General features: G+C 38.3%; 1 protein-coding gene across 4 annotated transcripts in view; it reads left to right on the forward strand.

Moving 5' to 3' along the window:
• The window catches only part of LOC149256663 (peroxisomal membrane protein PEX14-like), a 205,227-nt gene that overhangs the window by 57,903 nt on the left and 126,492 nt on the right, over positions 1–20,832 (forward strand). The gene's annotated exons all lie outside the window — the stretch shown is intronic.

Here is a 20,832-nt window from a genome sequence, read left to right on the forward strand (position 1 = left end):
TGGAAAAAATATTCAAATTATAAAACGAAATAGAAGTATAAGGAGATTATTAATAGTAAAAAAAGGGGAAAAAATCGAAGTACTTAAATACTTGAAGACCAAGAATGCATTATAATCCAGAAACATGGGAAGGAAAATTTTCCTATAATGGTCTTTCAATTGTAGATTGTAGGTCACTTATATTAAAAGGGAATACCTAAGGGAAGGAGATTAATATCGCTATCAACACAAATGTCGAGGAAAATTACGTCAATGTTAATTCGATGAATCAACTACTAATTCCAAAGTCAAGCATAAGAGAGAAAAAGTATTTTTGGCGACACAAAATATGAAATTAATGATTTACAAGTAATAATTGACCATTATGAATACATCTCTCAATTCCATGTTGTAACTATGTTTAACCCAAAACTCGACATCATTTTTGGTCAACCGCGATTTAAAGAATTGGGTATGTTCATGTTACACTTAGAGAAAAAGATTGATGTTTTCTTATAAGAAGAAGATGATCACCTTCCAGGGCATGACACTAAAATCATAACCAATAATGCCTTCATCAGAAGACTTTAAGGAATTGATTTTTCAAGATCATAAAAAAACTATACCAAAGAAGCAGAAGGAGCTTGAAGAAGTCATCTCCAGTAAAGATAAATTTCGTGCCTCAGAGATCACAATGAAAAACTACTTGAACAAGTCAAGAAAGGTAAGGCCACAAAGAAGGAACTCAAGAAGCGCTTATTAGAACAAGAAGAGGAAAATTTATGTTTAAAGAACCTTAATCAAACACTATTAGAACAAATCCAAGGTTTAAAATATGAGGAAGATACCAAACATAAACCCAAAAATCCATAAAGCGAAGAGCTTTTATGTTTAAGGAATCATAACCAAACCCTACTTATGCAAAGAAAGAATCTTAAAAGTGACAAGAAGTCACTAAATGACAAGTTAGAACGACTTACACAAGAAGAAGTATCGAAGCTTTTAGTCCAAGTTGAAGATAAAGAAACAAACACTGATCCAGTCAAAATCATAACTCAAGTAGAGGACAAACCTACTGAAGTGAAGACACATGTAGAAGTTGCAGTTCAAACGATGGACATTCCAAATGATGATTCCGTAGCCAACTCAACAACAACAACACTTGAAGGAAATCAGGGAACAACCACTAACATGATAAGGGAAAGTCCAACCAGGAGAACTATTTATTGACATCCGAATCACAAGAGCAAACTTTCCAATCAATCTTCGTACTACTATCACTCAGAACATAAACGAAAAATTTATGTTACCAAGAATACTGAAGTTTGCAGAATCCAGTCCTATGATAACTATTCATCACAGATTTTCAGAGATCAGAAGATTTCGCAGAAGATTAATCTAGGATGGTCGAATCCGTTCTTAGTACAACAATTTTGTCTATCACTCAGAGCATCATATCGTCTTGTAACAACGAAGATGACAATTTTGTGACGAGCAGAAAAGTCGAATCCGTTCTTAGTACAACAATTTTGTCTATCACTCAGAGCATCATATCGTCTTGTAACAACGAAGATGACAATTTTGTGACGAGCAGAAAAAAAGGATCCAACCTTTCATCAATAAGTTGTGAGGACAAAGCTTCTTGAAGAGAGAGGCAACGTTATGAATATAATTCATTTAAAAATAATAAATATAAATATAAATATTATAATAATAATAATAATAATAATAATTAATTAACTAATGGTTAGTTAGTTAGTAATGAAGAGGCATGTCTTAGAGATATGACCATTCATGAAAGGGCACCTGCCTAGGGTATGTAAGTAGGCCCTCATTCTCATTTGTAATCATCTCATATCTGAGTATCTCATATCAATTCTTATACAATATTCAATATACAGTTACATGTCTTACGATGGACATTTACGTCTTTGAAGTATTTTAAATATTTTCGCTGTGTATACGACGTTTGGTCGTTATACATGGTCCCTCGTTTAAAACAAAGTCCAAATCCTCTTGTTTATCGAACTGGACCACAAAAAACCTCCTCGAACACATGAAATATCACATTTTTCGGTCTAATTGGTGAAGGCCCACTAATGTAGTTTTTTGAACTTGGGCCAAAAACCATTAAATCTACAAATAAGAGCTCTATTTTGAAGAAATGTGAAAATACCACTTCTGACAAATTTACTGACATTTCCGATGCTTTTTCCATCTGTTCAACTAGATAACGATCTAGAATTGACAGATTTGGGAATTGTTTGTTTGTTGTAGCAACCTTCCTTTTCGCGACATCCTTGAACGAGGTTGGACCCTTAGGGTTTCTAGCAAACAAAGTTGATCCATGTGGGTTACTCATTCCTGGAGCTCCACCCCGCAACCTCAGGTTTATAATAATTGTGGCATTACAATCTATACCATAGTTTTTCAGTTGGATGACATCTTGTAAGAATCTGCCTTCATGGATCAAATATTCTTCAGAGATTTAGTTGAGATTTGGAAAAAAGAGTCCACATTTATAGGTATATAGGATTTTCCTAACAGATCAAGGGAAAAGTATAGCAGATATGCGATCAGGATAACTTCATTCACATTAGGATGTCGTTCATTTGTGACCCTCAAAGACCTCGCCGCCCTTTCTGCATTTGAAAAGATTGAATAGATTTTGGGAAACGAAGATTTTGAAAGAGGCCACCAATGCTTTGCCAGGAGACTAGCGCAATCGTTGACATAATTTTCCTTATGCTAATACACCAACTCTCCATAGTCATGATCGTCGGGAGCCTTAGTAATGTGCTGAAGCTTGAGGACATCAACTCGGGATGCAGATCCAATGAAAACCCTATCGTGCCTCATCGTTGACCAAACTCTATTTCCAACGACATATATACATCAATGTGTGAAAAAATAGAAGCCACACTTACATAGAATTCTTTACGTCACATTCACCTTCATAAGATATTCAATTAGACTCGAGAGGAGTTTTCCAAATTGAGAGAGCTTCTCTTTAAATAGTCTAGTAGCTAGCTCCATCTCCTATACAATAAAATATGTTTGTTTTCTAGATCACTAAATCTTTCTAAGAACAATAATACAGTAAGTTTGGAGTTTGCAGACCCAAGCTTTTCTCCAAGGAAAACAATATAGTAACACCGTCTAATAACGAACTCATATGACAAGTTAACAGTGAATAAAATAATGAGATGGCTATGCCATGTTTAACCTCATCAAGGTAGGTGTCTCCCTTCTTTAGGGTATGAAATCATGTAAAACCTCCTCAAGTAGCATGCTAAGCCTTCATAAGTGAGTTGCCCTGTCAACATGCATGAAAATGTTTGCAAGGAAGCTTCTATAAGAGGGATGCCTTCATTGAAGAATCAAAGCTCTTGGGATTGCAAGACAAGCCCATAATAGCAAAGTCTTCAAGGTTGTCCTTGCTGAGAAATCTAGGGCAAACAAATATATAATTTATTGCTTGATTTCTTTGCAATTCTTGACATTTTCTCGGGAGTTAACTTAGAGCATTAGCATTATTATTTAGTTCTGTTTTATCATCAAGACACATGGCAATAGAAGATCATAATACAAAGCACAAGAACACCAGATGTAGGTTGCAAGCCAGGGCCAAAACCTCTCCTAGAGAGGAAAACCCACAAAATCTTTTCTTATAGAATTTGTTCAATGAAGACTTTCAATACCTTAACCTTGACATGAGAGAAAACCTTCCAAGTGATGACCCAGTTAGAACCTCAAACCAACTCTCTGCAAACAGAGGATTGAGGAAACCCTAGTTCCACCAAGGAACTTGCACATGAGAGCAGGCAGAGATAGAATTTAACTTCTTTGCTATCATCCACATAAATTCATTTCTCCTCACATAATTTTTGTTGGATCAAACTTCTCTTTTCTTCGATAGGATGAAAGATGAATTGAGTTTGATGCATGTTTCAAATGAGGTGAAGTTCTTCTTTTTATAGTTTTCCATGAGAGCGAATTAAGCCTCTTTAGGCTGACTTGAAGAGGGCTTGCTGACTCATAATTTTGAAGGCTTCTAGACATGACATAGTACATCAAATATTTTTCCTTTTTGTTACAAGGGCCTTCCAAGAGCTAGACCATCATGACTTTGAATCTTGACTTAACAACAAGACCCCTAGAGCACACAATGGGTGCTTTGACCTAGGACCACAACATGATGGGCAAGAAACCCATTTAAAATAATCTTTTTCTTTTTACAAATAATTTTTCTTTTGTCGTGTGTTAGGATATTCCGACGCATAGGAAATAGTTAAGTACAACTTGGTCTAGTATAGAGTTAGGTATAGAGTTAGGTAAAGTGTGTTTCTCTACCGTTGTACATTTTGTAACTTACAATCCGACGGTCACGATATGTAGTGATCCGACGGTTCATTCTCTCCTCGGTATTACCGACACTTGATCCGTGGCTTGACACCCGATTGCTCCATGATTTCTATTTAAAGCGCATGGAGGGTCATTTGTAGGGTAATCCGTGCATGAGAGAAACATATGTAAATTTTCAATCTTTTATTAATAAATTGCCTGAAGTGGCCGCGTTGGCTCAGGCCGTGGACTGTTTCCCTCTTTGAGGGTTTTAACCACGTCAAAAATACTGGTGTATTGATCTGCGATCTGGTTGTGAGCAGTGTCCTTTGGTGTTCTGTCTGAGGAACTTACCCTATAAATTCCTACATGGTATCAGAGCTATTTGAGGGCCGCGTCCGTTGGTGATCCAAATCTGGAGCTGGTAGAACTGCATCCGACTGCCGTTTCCTAGATCTGCTGTTTCTAATTGCTTTCGGGCCGAGAGGACTGCTCTGTTGTGTTGGGAGCATATGTTCCAGTGAGGAACCCCTTTCGTTTCACGCGAAAAGGTTTCCGGTAGCCCTAGCTGCGTCATTTTTAAGATCTGGAGGTATACAATGTTTATTTGCAGTTTATAGTTATTTTCTCTCTGTTTATTTCGGTTTCGGTTTATTTAGCTTTTTTTTATTACCGGATCTATACCTTTCATTTCTGCGTATGCTCTTTGCCCTACGACTCTGTGCGATCTGGGCAAATCAGAAACAGAAAGGAAGGATTTTTCTCATGCGTATGCTCTTTTCCCTGTGCCTTAGGGTGATCTCGGAAAATCAGAAACATTGAGGAAAATATTTAGTTTCCGGCCAAAGCTAACTTTGAGCCGCAAGGTTCATTTTTGAAAATATTTAGTTTTTCGGCTAAAGCTAACTTTGAGCCGTAAGGTTCGTTTTCTTTGCATGTCCGTGTTGGGTTTTGTGTTTTTTGTTTTGTAGGGGAAAAGAGCCTTCTCAAAGCAAGCACGCAACCCAAAGCATCAACCCCCCCTCTCTCTCTCTCTCAAATTTTTTGTATAGCTCAATTGGTTCAAAGCTATTCTAAGAGAGTAGAGGTCTTGGGTTCAAGTCTCCATTTTGTGGGGGCGACTTTTTTATTTCCGCACATTCCCGCACCTCGTCGGCAACTTCAACAACTTTTTTTCAAAAAGCCATAACTTCTTCATCCGGAAGCCGTTTTCAGAGCCTTTTTTTTAAACCAGCCTAATTTTTTGAGATCTATCCATTGGAACACTTAGTTTCAGCATCTTTAGCTTCAGTTTCCGTTGAAATGGAAAGTCAATACCAAGTTACCCTTGACAACACCAACTACTTCCAATGGTTGGCCTACATTGAGGATTTACTTAGAAGTAAAGGTCTCTACAGAATAGCCTCAGGCCAAGAAAAGAAACCGAAGGATGAAGATAAGGCTGCTAAATGGGAAAATAGGCAAGATCAAGCACGTGGATTGATAGGGATGTCTATTTCTCCAGATCTTAGATTCCATATTGCAGAACTTGATACTCCTGATGAAGCAATGAAACAAATCAATAAAGTTTTTGGGATTAAAAATGAACTTAGAGCCCATCAACTTGAAAATGAGTTGCTTACATTGGACCCTAATATTTTTTCTTGCATTGAAGATTTCTTGTCCAAGTTCAAGACCTTTAGATATCTCTTGGAAGGTGTTAAAGTTAAGAAAGAAGATAGTAACTTTATCTATTCCATTCTTACAAAGTTGGGACCAGCCTACTCTGTGTTTGTTTCCACCTTCCATTCTACAAGAGAAGCCTTCATTTCTCAAGGAACAAACTACAAGTCCCCTTCCTTTGACTCTTTTTGTGATTCTTTAATAAGAGAACAAGAAAAACTCTTACACCTTGGTCTTCTTAATCTTGGAAACTCTTCCAAGAAAGCGTTAGCCGCCCAGCAGCAACCAAATTCAAAGAATCCTAAGAAGTCATATCCTAAAAAGAATGGTCCTAAACCAAACAAGGGTCCTAAGCAATTTCAGCCCCAAAATGAAAAATCATTTCAACGAAATGATAAGACAAATAAAAACAAAGGGAAGAAGACTGATAGACATTGCAATTTTTGTAATCGAGATGGCCACTTAGAATCAAAATGCTTTAAGAAGATGGAAGCCTTGGAAGCAGCAATGAAGAAGCATAACATCCATTTGGGGCAATCTTCAACTTCAACTTCATCTTTAGGAATGGCACTTTCTGCATGTGGTTGTCAAGCATCTCGGTCTGGCTATGCATTAAATGTATCTTCTTCTTCTCATTTTCATGAGTGGCTCATTGATTCTGGAGCTTCTTATCACATGGCCAAAAACAAAGCCATGTTTTCTTCTTTAAATGATTGTAACACCAAAAATATATATGTTGGTGATGATAGATCTCTTAATGTTGTAGGGACTGGAATTGTTCATCTAGACAATGGTCAGTTTAATGATGTATTATGTGTTCCAACCTTATCCTACAACCTTCTATCTGTATATCAGATAACTCATTCAGGTGAAGGTAAAATCGTTGAATTTTCACCTCATGATGTTGTAATCAAGGACTTAAGAGATCCTAAACAGATTTTGGCTACTGACATTGCTGATGATTCTACAAGGTTGCATAAGTTTCACAACTTTGGGTCATCAAATCTTCCCTCAGTATTTGTTGCTCATAACGATGAAGTGAGCAAACTTTGGCATGAGCGATTTGGTCACTTAAACTATCGCTCCCTTCAGCATCTATGTAAAGAAAATATGGTGACAGGTCTTCCTATGGTATCTTGCAGAAATGGTGTTTGTTCCGGATGTGTACTCGGAAAACATCATCGGGACAGTTTTGAAAAACGTGCCTCTTGGCATGCCTCAGCCCCTTTACAGCTTGTGCATAGTGATTTATGTGGTCCACTTCCAGTTTTGTCATTCTCTGGCTGCAAGTATTTCTTAACTTTCATTGATGATTTCTCCAGACGCACTTGGGTATACTTCTTAAAACTCAAGAGTGAAGTATTTAACACTTTTTTGGCCTTCAAGGCCTTTGTTGAAAAACAATCTGGACATCAAATTCTTAAGTTAAGATCTGATAATGGCGGAGAATATGTTAAAAACACATTCATCAACTATTGCACTGAGAATGGAATTCAAATGCAACATACTGTTCCATATACTCCACAACAAAATGGTGTAGCTGAAAGGAAGAATCGCACCTTAAAGGAAATGGCTAATTGTATGCTACAATCTAAAGGACTTGGTCTTAGTTTTTGGGCAGAAGCAATTAACTGTGCAAATTACATAATAAATCGCACTGCTACTAAGGCTTTAAAGAATATCACTCCAGAAGAAGCATGGAGCTCAATCAAACCAGATGTAAGTCACTTTCGTGTTTTTGGAAGTGAAGCGTGGGCCCATATTCCAGATGAAAAGCATAAAGCTTTAGAACCTAAGAGTGAAAAATGTACTTTTGTTGGATATTCTGAAGATGTCAAAGGCTATAGACTTATTCCATTTAAGTCCAAAAATGTTATCATTAGAAGAGATGTAAAATTTGATGAAAATATATTGGCCTGCGAGCCTAGTCCGGCGGATGTGCCACCTCTCCCTATCTCTTCTACCTTTGAAAACATTTCTTCTTCAGATGATGAAAGTGAGGATGACAATCCTCCCCCACCATCTCAGGATCCTCCTTCAGCTCCTGAGCTTCCAAAATGGGTTCGTGCTACTCGAGATGCAGTAGGTGATCTTGCCGGTGATCCTACAGATCAGCGACGCACACGTTCTCAGTTCGAGAGAGCCTCTTCTTTACTGGCTCAAGCTCCAGTAAATTATGATCCTGACACCTTTGCAGAAGCTTCAGGCCAACCAGATTGGGAAGCAGCTATGAATGAAGAATATCATTCATTATTGGCAAATGATACATGGGATCTTGTTCCTCTACCAAAGGGACGAAAACTTGTTAGATGCAAATGGGTTTATAGAACCAAGTATGGACCAGATGGGAAAGTTGATAAACATAAAGCTCGTCTTGTTGCTAAAGGTTTTTCACAGATTGAAGGCATTGACTACACTGAAACCTTCTCCCCTGTTGCCAAAATGAACTCTATCCGCCTTGTTCTTTCCCTTGCTGCCTCTTTCAAATGGGAAGTCCATCAGATGGATGTTAAATCTGCCTTCTTGCATGGGGACTTGCATGAAGAAATCTATATGGAACAACCCATTGGCTTCATACAAACAGACTCCAGCCTTGTATGTCGACTTAAGAAATCCCTTTATGGTCTCAAGCAAGCTCCTCGGGCTTGGTATGCCAAAATGGATAGCTTTCTTTTAGAATCTGGCTTTTCAAGGTGTCATTCTGACAATACTGTCTACACCAAGAAAGTGGGCAACTCTCTTATCATCCTTGTTCTTTATGTTGATGATCTTATCCTTACTGGTAGTGATCCCAACCTTATAAACCATGTGAAGTCTAGCCTTAAAAGGAAATTTGAAATGACAGACTTAGGACACTTACACTATTTTCTCGGTCTTCAAGTCTTGCAATCCAAGGAGGGTATTTCTCTTTCCCAGTCCAGGTATGCCTGTGATATTCTACGCCATTTTCACATGGAAGACTGTAAGCCAGCCCCTTCTCCCTTTCAGTCTGGAGTCAAACTTTCAGTCACTTGTACTTCTCCTGAAGTTGATGCTACCTTATACCGTCAACTTGTAGGAAAACTTCTGTATCTAACCCATACTCGTCCTGACCTTTCCTTTGCTGTTGGCCTTGTTGCTCGGTTCATGCAAAACCCCCGTGAAAGTCATTGGAAAGCAGCTAAAAGAATACTTCGTTATGTTCGAGGTATAGTTCAGTTTGGGATTCATTACAGTGCCGAAGCATCTCCTCTATTGGTTGGTTTCATTGATTCTGATTGGGCTGGTGACCCTGATGATCGGAAGTCTACTGCCGGTTATGTGTTCACTCTTGGTTCAGGACCTATTACATGGGCTTGCAAGAAACAAGGTGCCATTTCTCTTTCATCAGCAGAAGCAGAGTATCGTGGTGCCGTAGAAGCTAGTAAGGAAGCCTTGTGGTTTCGTCAGATCCCGTCAGAGCTTGGCTTTGAGCAGCAGCATCCGACTACACTTTGGTGTGATAATCAAAGTGCCATTCAGCTATGCAAAGATCTTGTCCAACATCAGCGCAACAAACACATTGAACTGCACATGCACTTCATCAGAAAGCTCATTCACGACTATGTTCTTGAAGTGCAATATTGTTCAACAGATGATCAAGTTGCAGACATCTTCACAAAGGCTCTCACAGAGGCGAAGTTCACTAAACTTCGATTTATGGTTGGAGTTCAGGAAGTTGTCACTAAGGGGGGATAGGCTCTAGTGCCTCCTTCCTTCTCCTATTGTGTCATATTTGTAAATCCTTCAATCCTATCCCAAGTTGTTCTTAAGGGGGGATGTTAGGATATTCCGATACATAGGAAATAGTTAAGTACAACTTGGTCTAGTATAGAGTTAGGTAAAGTGTGTTTCTTTATCGTTGTACATTTTGTAACTTACAATCCGACGGTCACGATATGTAGTGATCCGACGATTTATTCTCTCCTCGGTATTACCGACACTTGATCCGTGGCTTGACACCCGATTGGTCCATGATTTCTATTTAAAGCGCATGGAGGGTCATTTGTAGGGTAATCCGTGCATGAGAGAAACATAGGTAAATTTTCATTCTTTTATTAATAAATTGCCTAAAGTGGCCGCGTTGGCTCAGGCCGTGGACTGTTTCCCTCTTTGAGGGTTTTAACCACGTCAAAAATACTGGTGTATTGATCTGCGATCTGGTTGTCAGTGGTGTCCTTTGGTGTTCTGTCTGAGGAACTTACCCTGTAAATTCCTACATCGTGTACATCAATAATTACATGAAGTCGTGACTCAAGTACAAATTATGAAGACTGATACTAGTTACATTTCAACACTTCCTCTTAACTAGGGAGGTATTCATAGTTGATCACAGGTACAAGGACAATACTTCCATTGAAACATTCTCATAACAAGAGTCGGATTGGTAAGCCATCTCATAAGCTATCATTTTAGCTTATCTCATTGCATCTTATCATACCAACCAACATTGTCACATAGCAAGGCCTTGACTAACAAATCTATCTCTTCACAAGATCAAAGCACAATGCTGGCGAGACCAATGATTTGTTGACACCTAAATCATTGCCACTCAAGGCACATACCCTATTCGGATGTTCATAAGGTATGTCCTTTTAGTACTCTTCCTGTCTTGGAATAACACATCTTCAAAGAATTTCCTCTTCGACTACTCTTTCTTATTGGATGCCCTATCACATCCTCAAAGATTATCGGAAACCAGATGCTTACCCAATCCTCCATTCTTTCTTCATAACATGAAGATAAGAATGATGTGTCTATCTCTCTTTCATGGCCTTCACTAAGACTTACAACTATTAGTCCTCGTCTAGTGCATGACCACATGAGGTAGAGGACCATATTCGTCACTCGTTCTCAACCAAGGAGAATTTAATCATTCCTATACAAGGAATATGCTTACTGTAGAACTTGCGCAAGCTCCCTCTTAACTAGGGACTTGTTTCCAACCGCAACAATCTGCTCTTTGGTGGAGGTCATGGTACTATCAACTGCTTGTAGGGCTCCTCTTTTCGATGTCATGAACTTCATCTTTTTCATTATGGAGCCTTCATCTCCTAGATTTTCTTCGTAGGGCATCGACCATCAATCACTTTCCTTCATCGAACCATAGGGTTGAACCAATAGTCATGTCATCCTTCTTTTCATCGGAAAGTGATTTTCTAGTCTACATCTGGCTTTTCTTCATACAACTATCTCTTCCAAGTCACGTTTCTTTCAGGATCTTCCATCCAATTACATGAGTACTAGTTGTAGGTAACTGTATACAACCTTCTTTTGGTAGCTGTGTTTCAACCTAGCTAGATGATTTCAAAAATCAAAATGAACATCAATTCAAAGTTACCTTTTTATGATGGCCCTTTGTCATGACATTTGTTCTTTTGCAATATCAACCTTCTTTTACATACTATATGAATCCATCTCCAAAATATTCTCTACCAAGGTTTTCCTTCTTTAACATACAGATCTGAGTCTTCATACCTTCTTCAGGGAGATGTCATATCTAATCCTTCTTGAAGTGAATCTTCTTCATATGATCGTGCAAAAATTAACCGCATGTCATGTTTTCATCAACTTCAATTTCCTTTACTCTTTAACGAAACATATCTCAGTCAGTCATCTAGCCCTGCTCCTCATTTCCGAGATGAGGTCCATCGTGTTGCAACTGAACCAACAAGCTTTCTTAAGAGGCTTGCTCTAAAAACAGTGATATCATCATAGTCATTCTTCCCAAGGTGAAGAACTCATTTTATGTCATCACAAAGGAGGATCCATGAATGATCCTTGCTTGCAACAAAATCTTCATATCGACTAGCTATATATGGTTCATGAATTCTTCCGCATGTTGTCTTTTAATTTTATCGGGCATCCATAATTGCACAATTATATCTATCACAGTGCCCAAGGATCTAAGGGTCCTTATAGTTCCCTCCTTCCATCATGCATACCAAATAAGAGGATCTGCCCACCCTCCTTCCTTTACTTCCTGTACCTGCAACATTCATGGAAAGTACCCCAAGCAAGGTATACAATGACAAAAGCATGATATTAATCTTGTCAATCTAAGGTTGTACTTCTAGGGTTCTCAAGTGCCAGCCCTAGACCAAGGGTTCCAACCTTATCCATGCCTAATAGGTATGAGCCCTGGATTGCATACAAACCCTAAAGACCAAGTGTTAGGGTTTCTATGAGGGAACAAGATTAGGGTTTCCATATGACTAGGGTTAGTGTCAACAATTCTAACAACCTCTATACAATCAATCGACCTTACTACAGTTCATGTTGGACCCTTAACAAAAATATGCCATACATACCTCATGCTTACATACTTGTAGTGGCCTTCATTTTTCAGATGCCATAATTTCTTCATTGGTTTTTCCTTCAAGGTGTTCATCAACTCAAGATATCCTTCTTTATCTTTTCCCGCTCCAACAGACTACAGTTCTTTCTGTTTGTTTATCAATGAGGCACATATCTCAGAGAGCTGTTTGTGATGATGAATCATTTATCCAAGAATTTCTTGAAATTTCCAAGATGTCAGTTAACAAAACTTCTTTTGTTGTCTGCAATTATATCCTTTCCCTACAATGGAACCAATTTCTTTCCTTTAAAAAATTGTGACCCTACATATAGAGTCACTGATATGACCTATCTATTGCCTTTGAATTGTTATCTTCTTCAAAATGCACTGTTACTTTGCAATTTTGTTATTGCATAGGTCCCACTGTTACTATAAAGTTTTCTCAAAAAATGTTGACTTAGAATATTTCTTGTCAGAACATCACTGACTTCAAGGAAGCATCCTTATTGTCACTGTGGTACTACTTAGTCCTTGTAGCTCATATATCAGGTCTATATGTGACTTTCTCACTGAATTCTTAGGACCATGGTTTTAATGTATACCCATACTCAAAAAAAATTGCCATAGTATTTTTTCAACAGAATGTGCCCTTTTTACTGTAGGTCGGCTTACTGACTTTTGCAGACGTGGATTGTATATATAAGCATGCACAAATCCTCCATACCATAGGGTCTTTGCCACTTAACAAATCCTTTTTTTATTAGGCTCGAATCACAGAGTTGATACTTCTGCGTGGATCTATACTATTGTAGGAATGCTTATATCAAAAGTGAAGGAAATCTCGACTTTCTCCTTATATAACTTCTTGATACTTCAGATCAACAAGTATGGTTTAGAACTTTGAACCTAGTATTTCGGACTTTTGCTGAAATTGGCCTAGTCTCCTTCATGCGAGTTTTGGAAGATAGATACACATGTCTAATGAATACGATAACCAAGCCTACAGGAGGTCTCGACTCCTTTCCATAAGATGACAAAAGCCTTCGTTATGCAACTGTGCTTAGGACTTGTACGTTGATTGCATGAAGGAATGGATTGGTTTGCAATGATACTTTCCTTCAGAATTTTAACACCTTTGACAATGATTGACTTATGCTCAAAGATGATCCTCCAATGAGTTCGTTGTTGGATCAAAGATATGCATAGGAGAGAAATAATTTTGGCTTTATTTTGGATTTTTCCTTTTGTAGCACTTTTTGGTTCTCTAATTCTAGAATAATGCTACAAAATTCATAGAAGGTTTCTCTCCTTTCTAGAGATATTGTAGATGTCAAAAACTAGCCCTATTTGATCCTTCAGAAAATGCTTCAGAAATATTTGATCTTTAGATGAGCGTTGTGGACCTTAAGATTATCTTTAGATCTTTGCTATCACATCAAGAAATGCGACCTCCTTTGATTAGCTTGATCAGTGTTATCAAAACCGGACTGAAACCGGTGGAACTGGCCCCTCCGACCAGTTTGGGGGTGAAACCGGTCCGGTTGAAGGCCTAGAACGGAAATGGCTATTTTGGTACCAAATCGGTTGGTTTTGTCATGGAATTGGCTGATTCGGTACCGAACCGGCCAATTTTCACTAGACCAACCGATTTTGTACCAAACTGGCCAGTTTTATACAATTTGACTAAAGACATTCGAATTGCAATGTTTTTTGAGTGGGGCAACGTACTATTAAAGCCTATGGCCCTAGTATTGCTATGCAATTCATGGTAATGTTAAATTCATAAAGTAAAAGGATGAAAATGAAAATGATTTAGGATGTTTGAGAGTGGTTTCGACCTCATTGGATTTCATATGGAGAAATTAGAATTTTATATCTCATTCAAAATCCAGCAAACTTAATAGTTTTCAAGATTTCAGAATTGTAGGGATTGCAATGTTTCCATTGGATTTAGTCATGTATGAGGGTATGAAACTAGTATTTAATCAAGAGCACCAAACCCTCTATGTACCTTGATGTTAGTGGCATTGGTTGTCGAACTCCTATATCTCGACCCTACTAAAAATGTACCCATCACTCAAACATAATCTTGACTCGACATGCTACATTTTTTCTACCTTATTTTAATGCTTAGAGGGTGATATTGATGATGAAGATCCCAATATAGGCAATGATTTTGATGATATGTAGGTATTTGTTGTAGCATGATTTTTTGGGATTTTAGAGGGGATTTTAGATACCATCTGGAGCTTGTTTGTTGATGTATTTTTGGTTCAGAGATGAATTGCAATGGATGCTATTTTGGTTATGTGGCCCTTACATGCTATATAAATGAGAAATTTTGCTCATTTGTGTATAAATGGTTTGGATTCCTATGGATGCACATGAATATATATTTTTTTCTTTAAAATTTGAATATTTTATGCGTTTTTGGTTGACCAGTTGTTTGGTCTGGTTCTCGGTTCAAAGGGTTTTTCGGTTCGATCACCGGTTCAATTCTGATAACATTGAGCTTGATTAGCCTTGCGTTTCATAGGAACATACCTTTTGATGTCCTCATTCTTCTCTGGATAGGTATGCGGTCTTTAATAAGAGATTAGGGCTAATGGGGAATCCCAGAAAGGTTCGATCTTCTTGCCAATGAAGGTGGTCTTGAGTGGGCTTCTTCTTGAATTAATTAATTCCTTGAAACATTGTTTAAGTGCCTTTCAAACGATCTCGGTCTTGTATTGAAGACAATGGTCTTATCTCTACAGTTAGGGCTTGATAAAGTGCCCAAAAATATGTCTTAGATGCCTCCGCAAATTTGGCTTAGGTTCTTGAGAAGAGATGATGTTAAACTGACCTTCTTTCTGCCTTCTGTTCAAAGCCTTAGCTTTGATACTATGTTGAGAAATCTTTGGCAAATAAATATATAATTTATTGCTTGATTTCTCTACAATTCTTGACATTTTCTTGTGAGTTAACTTAAAGCATTAGCATTATTATTTAGTTCTATTTTATCATCAAGACAAATGCCAATAAAAGATCATACTACAAACACAAGAACACCATATGTAGACTGCAAGCTAGGGCCAAAACCTCTCCTAGAGAAGAAAACCCACAAAATCTCTTCTTATAGAATATGTTCAATGAACACTTTCAAGACCTTGACCTTGACCCAAGACAAAACTTTCCAAGTGATGAGCTAGCCAGAACCTCAAACCAACTCTCTGCAAACTGATGAGTGAGGAAACCCTAATTCCTCCAAGGAACTCGCACATGAGAGCAGGCAAAGACAAAATTCAACTTCTTCACTATCCTCTATAGAAATTCACTCCTCTTCTCACATAATTTTCTCTAGATCAGACTTTTCTTTTCTGTGATAGGATCAAAGATGACTTGAGTTTGATGTATGTTTCAAATGAGGTGAAGTTCTCCTTTTTATAGTCTTCCATGAGAGCGAATTAGGCCTCTCTAGGCTGACTAGAAGAGGGCTGGCCGACCCATCATTTTGGAGGCTTCTAGACATGACATATTACATTAAATATTTTTCCTTTTTGTTACAAGGGCCTTCCAAGGGCTAGACCATCATGACTTTGACTCTTCACTTGACAACAAGACCCCTAGAGCACACAATGGGTGCTTTGACCTAGGACCACAACATGATGGGCAAACACATTTAAAATAATCTTTTTCTTTTTACAAATAAATTTTCTTTTCTTTTCTTTATTCAATTACGTCAATAATTACGTCAAGCCATGACTCAAGTGCAAATTATGAAGACCAATACTAGTTACATTTCAATAGTCCTCTCCATTGTGTAACAATCTCATCCTTTAAAGTTAGATTTACGAAATAAGTAACTAATCTATAGTATAAATCCACATGCCAAGTGATCATAACATTCTACTAGATACATGAAGAAAAGGATGGCCCTTCAAACAAGCAATATGAAGTAAGGGGATGGTCCGATGAAACAAACGATGCCTAAACATGTGTGCAAGTAAAAGGAGCTCTCTATTAGTAATAGTACTCCAGCTCATCAATAGGTGCTATATCACCAAATAAGCGCTAGATCCCAAAAGGAAGGGGATGGTCTCCTCAAAATCTGCGATGTGAAGTGGTTAGGCATGAAATAAGTGTGCCAACTAGATCCATGAAACAATGTTTTGATCCATAATGTGTGAGTAATCAACCACGCTCCAAGTTATCAAATGATAAAATATATCCACGGAATAGGGGATGGCCCCATCAAGCAAGTGACATCATGTGATCATCGATCAAACTATGTGCCATAAAGAGCTAATCTAAGGTGAGCTCTACTAGAGATGGTAGTCAACCATGCCAACATGTCATCCAAGTGCCAAGAGCCTCCAATTAAGCAAGGACGTTCACCCCATGAGGCTTTGGTTTTGCTGTGTCAAGACTTGAAACTGCTAGCTGTTTTAAAACATTATAAATACAGCGCTGCATTGTTTTTTGCCAAAACAACAGTGAAATAGAGTGTTGACATCAAAACCCTATTTCTGTTTTAGGCTTCCGTTTGCAATAGCATTTGATCTCTTCTCTTTTGTTAGCCCATCCTAATATGTTTTTATAATAGACATCTTAAGTCTGTAACTTCTGGCAGGTGAGATATGTTTGATAATATATGTTGAGCTCAAGTTGGATGTTAAAATTGGCAACTAGGGCCAAATTCCACCTTGGGACAGCTCATTTGATGGAGATGATGATTGCATTAAATTCCTCTTTTCGAGAGGACCAAAATTGATATAAAGATCATCCAATTTGGACAAGCGGAAGTGTGATTTTGAATTTATGCCCACACATGTGCAAATTGTTCAGGTCGACCACATCAACATGTAGGCTCAAGAAGCCCAATGGATGTGTCTCTTCACCCACAACAAATTGTATAAATACAAGTGACCTCACACCTCATTTGGCACCATCATCACTCACACATTCTTCTCTCTCCTTCTCTCGTTGGTTCTTACAACTATTGGGCAACTTCTCTCTCACACGTGTGGCAAGAAGGATGAGTTTTCTGGGCTGAATTGCAGGACCTAAATTTCAGACAACAGACCATGTTTGACTAGTGTTGACCAAGGGGTTGTTGACCAGCTTTGACTGTGATTTTTGGAGGAACTTTTTTGTCTCTTTAGGCCACATTTTGGGGCACAGAATTTGAGGGAATCTGGGTAGTTTGACTAGCGTTGACTTCAGGGTCTACTGTAGTTTGACAACAAAAAATTACAACGGGTTTTCTCTCTCCTTTGACTGAGCTGTTTTGGGCTGACTTTGACCTCTTGATCAGGCTGAGTTTTGATTGGGGAAGTCCGAGCTATTTTGAGGATGATTTATCACTGATTTGACCAATGTTGACTTTCTAGTTAGGGATGCAGTTTGACTGCAATTGATTGCAGAAATTGACAATACTGTTTTGACTTTGAATTGGGCAAGTCAATTTTTTTTTCCTCTCTCTTTTTGCTGAAATTTTGATATAATAAGAAGAAGAATTGATCAAAGGGCTTTCCCCACATTGGGGGTTTTCCTTGGTATCCGCAAAATCTGGTGTCATCTTGTCTTGGCTTGTCTTCTGCATATTGTTTTATGTTCTATCTACTTTTACTATCAATGTGATTAATGGTTAATGTGATTGTTACTGTAAATCTAAATTGAAGTTGCTATTGCGCTGCTCAAGGAACATTCAAGTAATTGTGCTAAGCATAGAACGTACCATTGTTAAGTAAAATTAACATGGTATCAGAGGCCAGGTGAAGACAAAGCCCAAGCAAGAGAGAGAAAAGAAATCACTAAGAAAAGAGTTGTTGGTCAAGAATATTGGTCTAGCTTCAACGACGACTACATCATACTTCAAATTGGAGGATTAGCTCAAGGACAAATCCAGCTATCATGCATGGAAGATGACTTTGGAAGAGAATGAGGCTATGGACTATGTAAAGGGAAGAGTGGTGAAGCCTCCTTCAAATGCACCTGTTGCCGCAAAGACGAAATACAAGAAAGCTGAGGTCAAAGTTACAAGAATTATCATTGATTCCATTCAAAAGCATTTGGTTGCCTATATTACTGATTTGGAAAAATCTAAGGAGATGTATGATAAGCTGGTTGGGATGTTCAAAGAAAACAATGCAAATCAAATTCTCTTTCTCAAAAACAAGTTGAAGGACATCAAGATGGATTGAGGGGAGTCTATCCAATCCTACTTCATGAGGATTATCGAAATCAAGAATGGTCTTTTGTCTATTGGAAAAGTTGTTGCTGATAGGGAGCTCACTCTCATTGCTTCTGGAGGTCTCACAAGAGCATGGGATGTGTTTAACACTACTATTCTTAACAATGACAAGATTCCTAGTTTTGATGAATTATTGGCTCGATGCACACAAGAAGAGACAAGGATGATGGAGAGAGACAGGCCTTCAAATGTAAATGAGCCTACTGTTTTCTTTGCTCATGCAAAATGGAAGAACAATGCTGGTCTGAAGAGACAAGGTTAAGGATTCAAGCAGGGATTCAAAGAAGGAAGAAAAGGAAGGGATTCAAAGATGGAAGAAAATGAAGGTGCTACAATTGCAATAGGTTTGGACACTATGCTAAAGAGTGTCCTCACAAGAAGGATACTACACGGGTGACAACGGCAACAATCACAACAATTTCAAAGGCAATGGCAATCAAAGGAACAGGTTCAACAACAAAGGAAAGAGGAATGCTCCCATTGCTCGATATGGTAATGGTCGACCTCCCAAAAGAATGAGAAATTCCAGGTATGAGGAAACTAATGTTGTAGAAAGAAAAGAATTTTATCTTATTTCCGCCCTCACTGCTACCTGTTCTCTGGACACTTTGGATGATTGGCTCATTGATAGTGGTGCCTTAAGGCACTTCACTAGGTACAAGGAGGCCCTCTCAAATTTGACTGAAAAGGAGACTAATTTGGAGATCATACTTGGAGACAATGCGACCTACCCCGTGAAAGGGATAGGGACTGTCACTCTTCACTTAAATCAAGGTCAAATCCTTCATCTACAAGAAGTATTGTATGTACCCGATTTGAAGAAGAACCTGGTGTCTATTTCTGCGATGGAAGATAAAGGCTTCAAGGTAGCATTCATTGATGGAAAGGTACGCATTTGGAAAAGAAACCTATAGATGCATTTACACTTAGATTTGGGGTTGAAGGTCTCTATCAAGTTGGAGGAAGTCCTTTGGGAGCTATGACTTGCGATACTTCTCTTCAATTTGAATTATGGCATTGAAGATTTGCTCACCTTCATTACAAAGCCTTACTTGGGGTTAAGGAAGATGGTCACAGGTATCCCTGAATTCAACATAGATCATGAAGGTGTTTGTTAGGGTTGTGCAGTTGGAAAACATACAAGGGGACCATTCCCCTCAAGTGAAAGTCAAATTACCGACATTCTTTAACTGGTCCATTCTGACCTATCTAGTATGTTGCCTGTAACATCATTGGGAGGATACTTATATTATGTTATCTTTGTGGATGACTTCTCTCGCAAAACATGGATCTATTTCTTTAAGAAGGATGAAGTGTAGGGGGTACAGAAGATGGTCACAGGTATGCCCGAATTCAACATAGATCATGAAGGTATTTGTTAGGGTTGTGTAGCTAGAAAACATACAAGGGGACCATTGCCCTCAAGTGAAAGTCAAACTACCGACATTCTTCAACTGGTCCATTCTGACCTATCTGGTATGTTGCCTATAACATCATTGGGAGGATACTTATATTATGCTATCTTTATGGATGACTTCTCTCGCAAAACATGGATCTATTTCTTGAAGAAGAAGGATGATTTGTTCAAATGGTTCCGTTCTTTCAAAGCTTTAGTGGAGAATCAAACATGGAAGAAGATCAAAATATTGAGGATCGACAATGGAACTGAATATGAATCAAACGAATTCAACGACTTTTGCACAGAGACTGGCATTAAGAGGGAGACAACTGTTGCATACACTCTTGAGCAAAATAGTGTTGCTGAAAGGAAGAATTGAACAATCATAGAAGCCACCCATGCCATGCTTCATGACCAAGGCCTACTGAAGTTCTTATGGGGAGAAGTTGCCAACACTGCCGTATATGTTCAAAATAGAAGCCCACATCAAGCATTGGATTTCAAGACACCTGCAGAAGTTTTCACTGGTAAGAAACTTTATGTTTATCATTTTAGAATATTCGGATGTCCCGTATATTTTCGTGTGCCTAAAGAGAAAAGAAATTAGTTAGAAGCATCTAGGAAGAAAGGAACATTTGTGGGCTACAGTAAAAATTCGAAGGCATATAGAATCTATGTGCCTGGTCAAAGAGAAGTGGAAATAAGCCATGATGTCACTTTCGATGAAGATTTTGCCCTTGGGAAAGCTAGAGATCTCGCTATCCCAACGAAGGACAATGATGATGTTACAGGAAAATAGAATGTTGCAGGAAAATAGGATGAATCTCTGACAGATGAATCGATGCCTGATGTTGAAGGACCGATTGATCCCATTGATCCACCTCCTGGTGATCTCTC

The sequence above is a fragment of the Pinus tabuliformis genome, chromosome 7 (assembly GCF_031772625.1).
Source record: "Pinus tabuliformis cultivar Carrire ecotype Pingquan chromosome 7, CPIR1, whole genome shotgun sequence".
NCBI lineage: Eukaryota > Viridiplantae > Streptophyta > Pinopsida > Pinales > Pinaceae > Pinus > Pinus tabuliformis.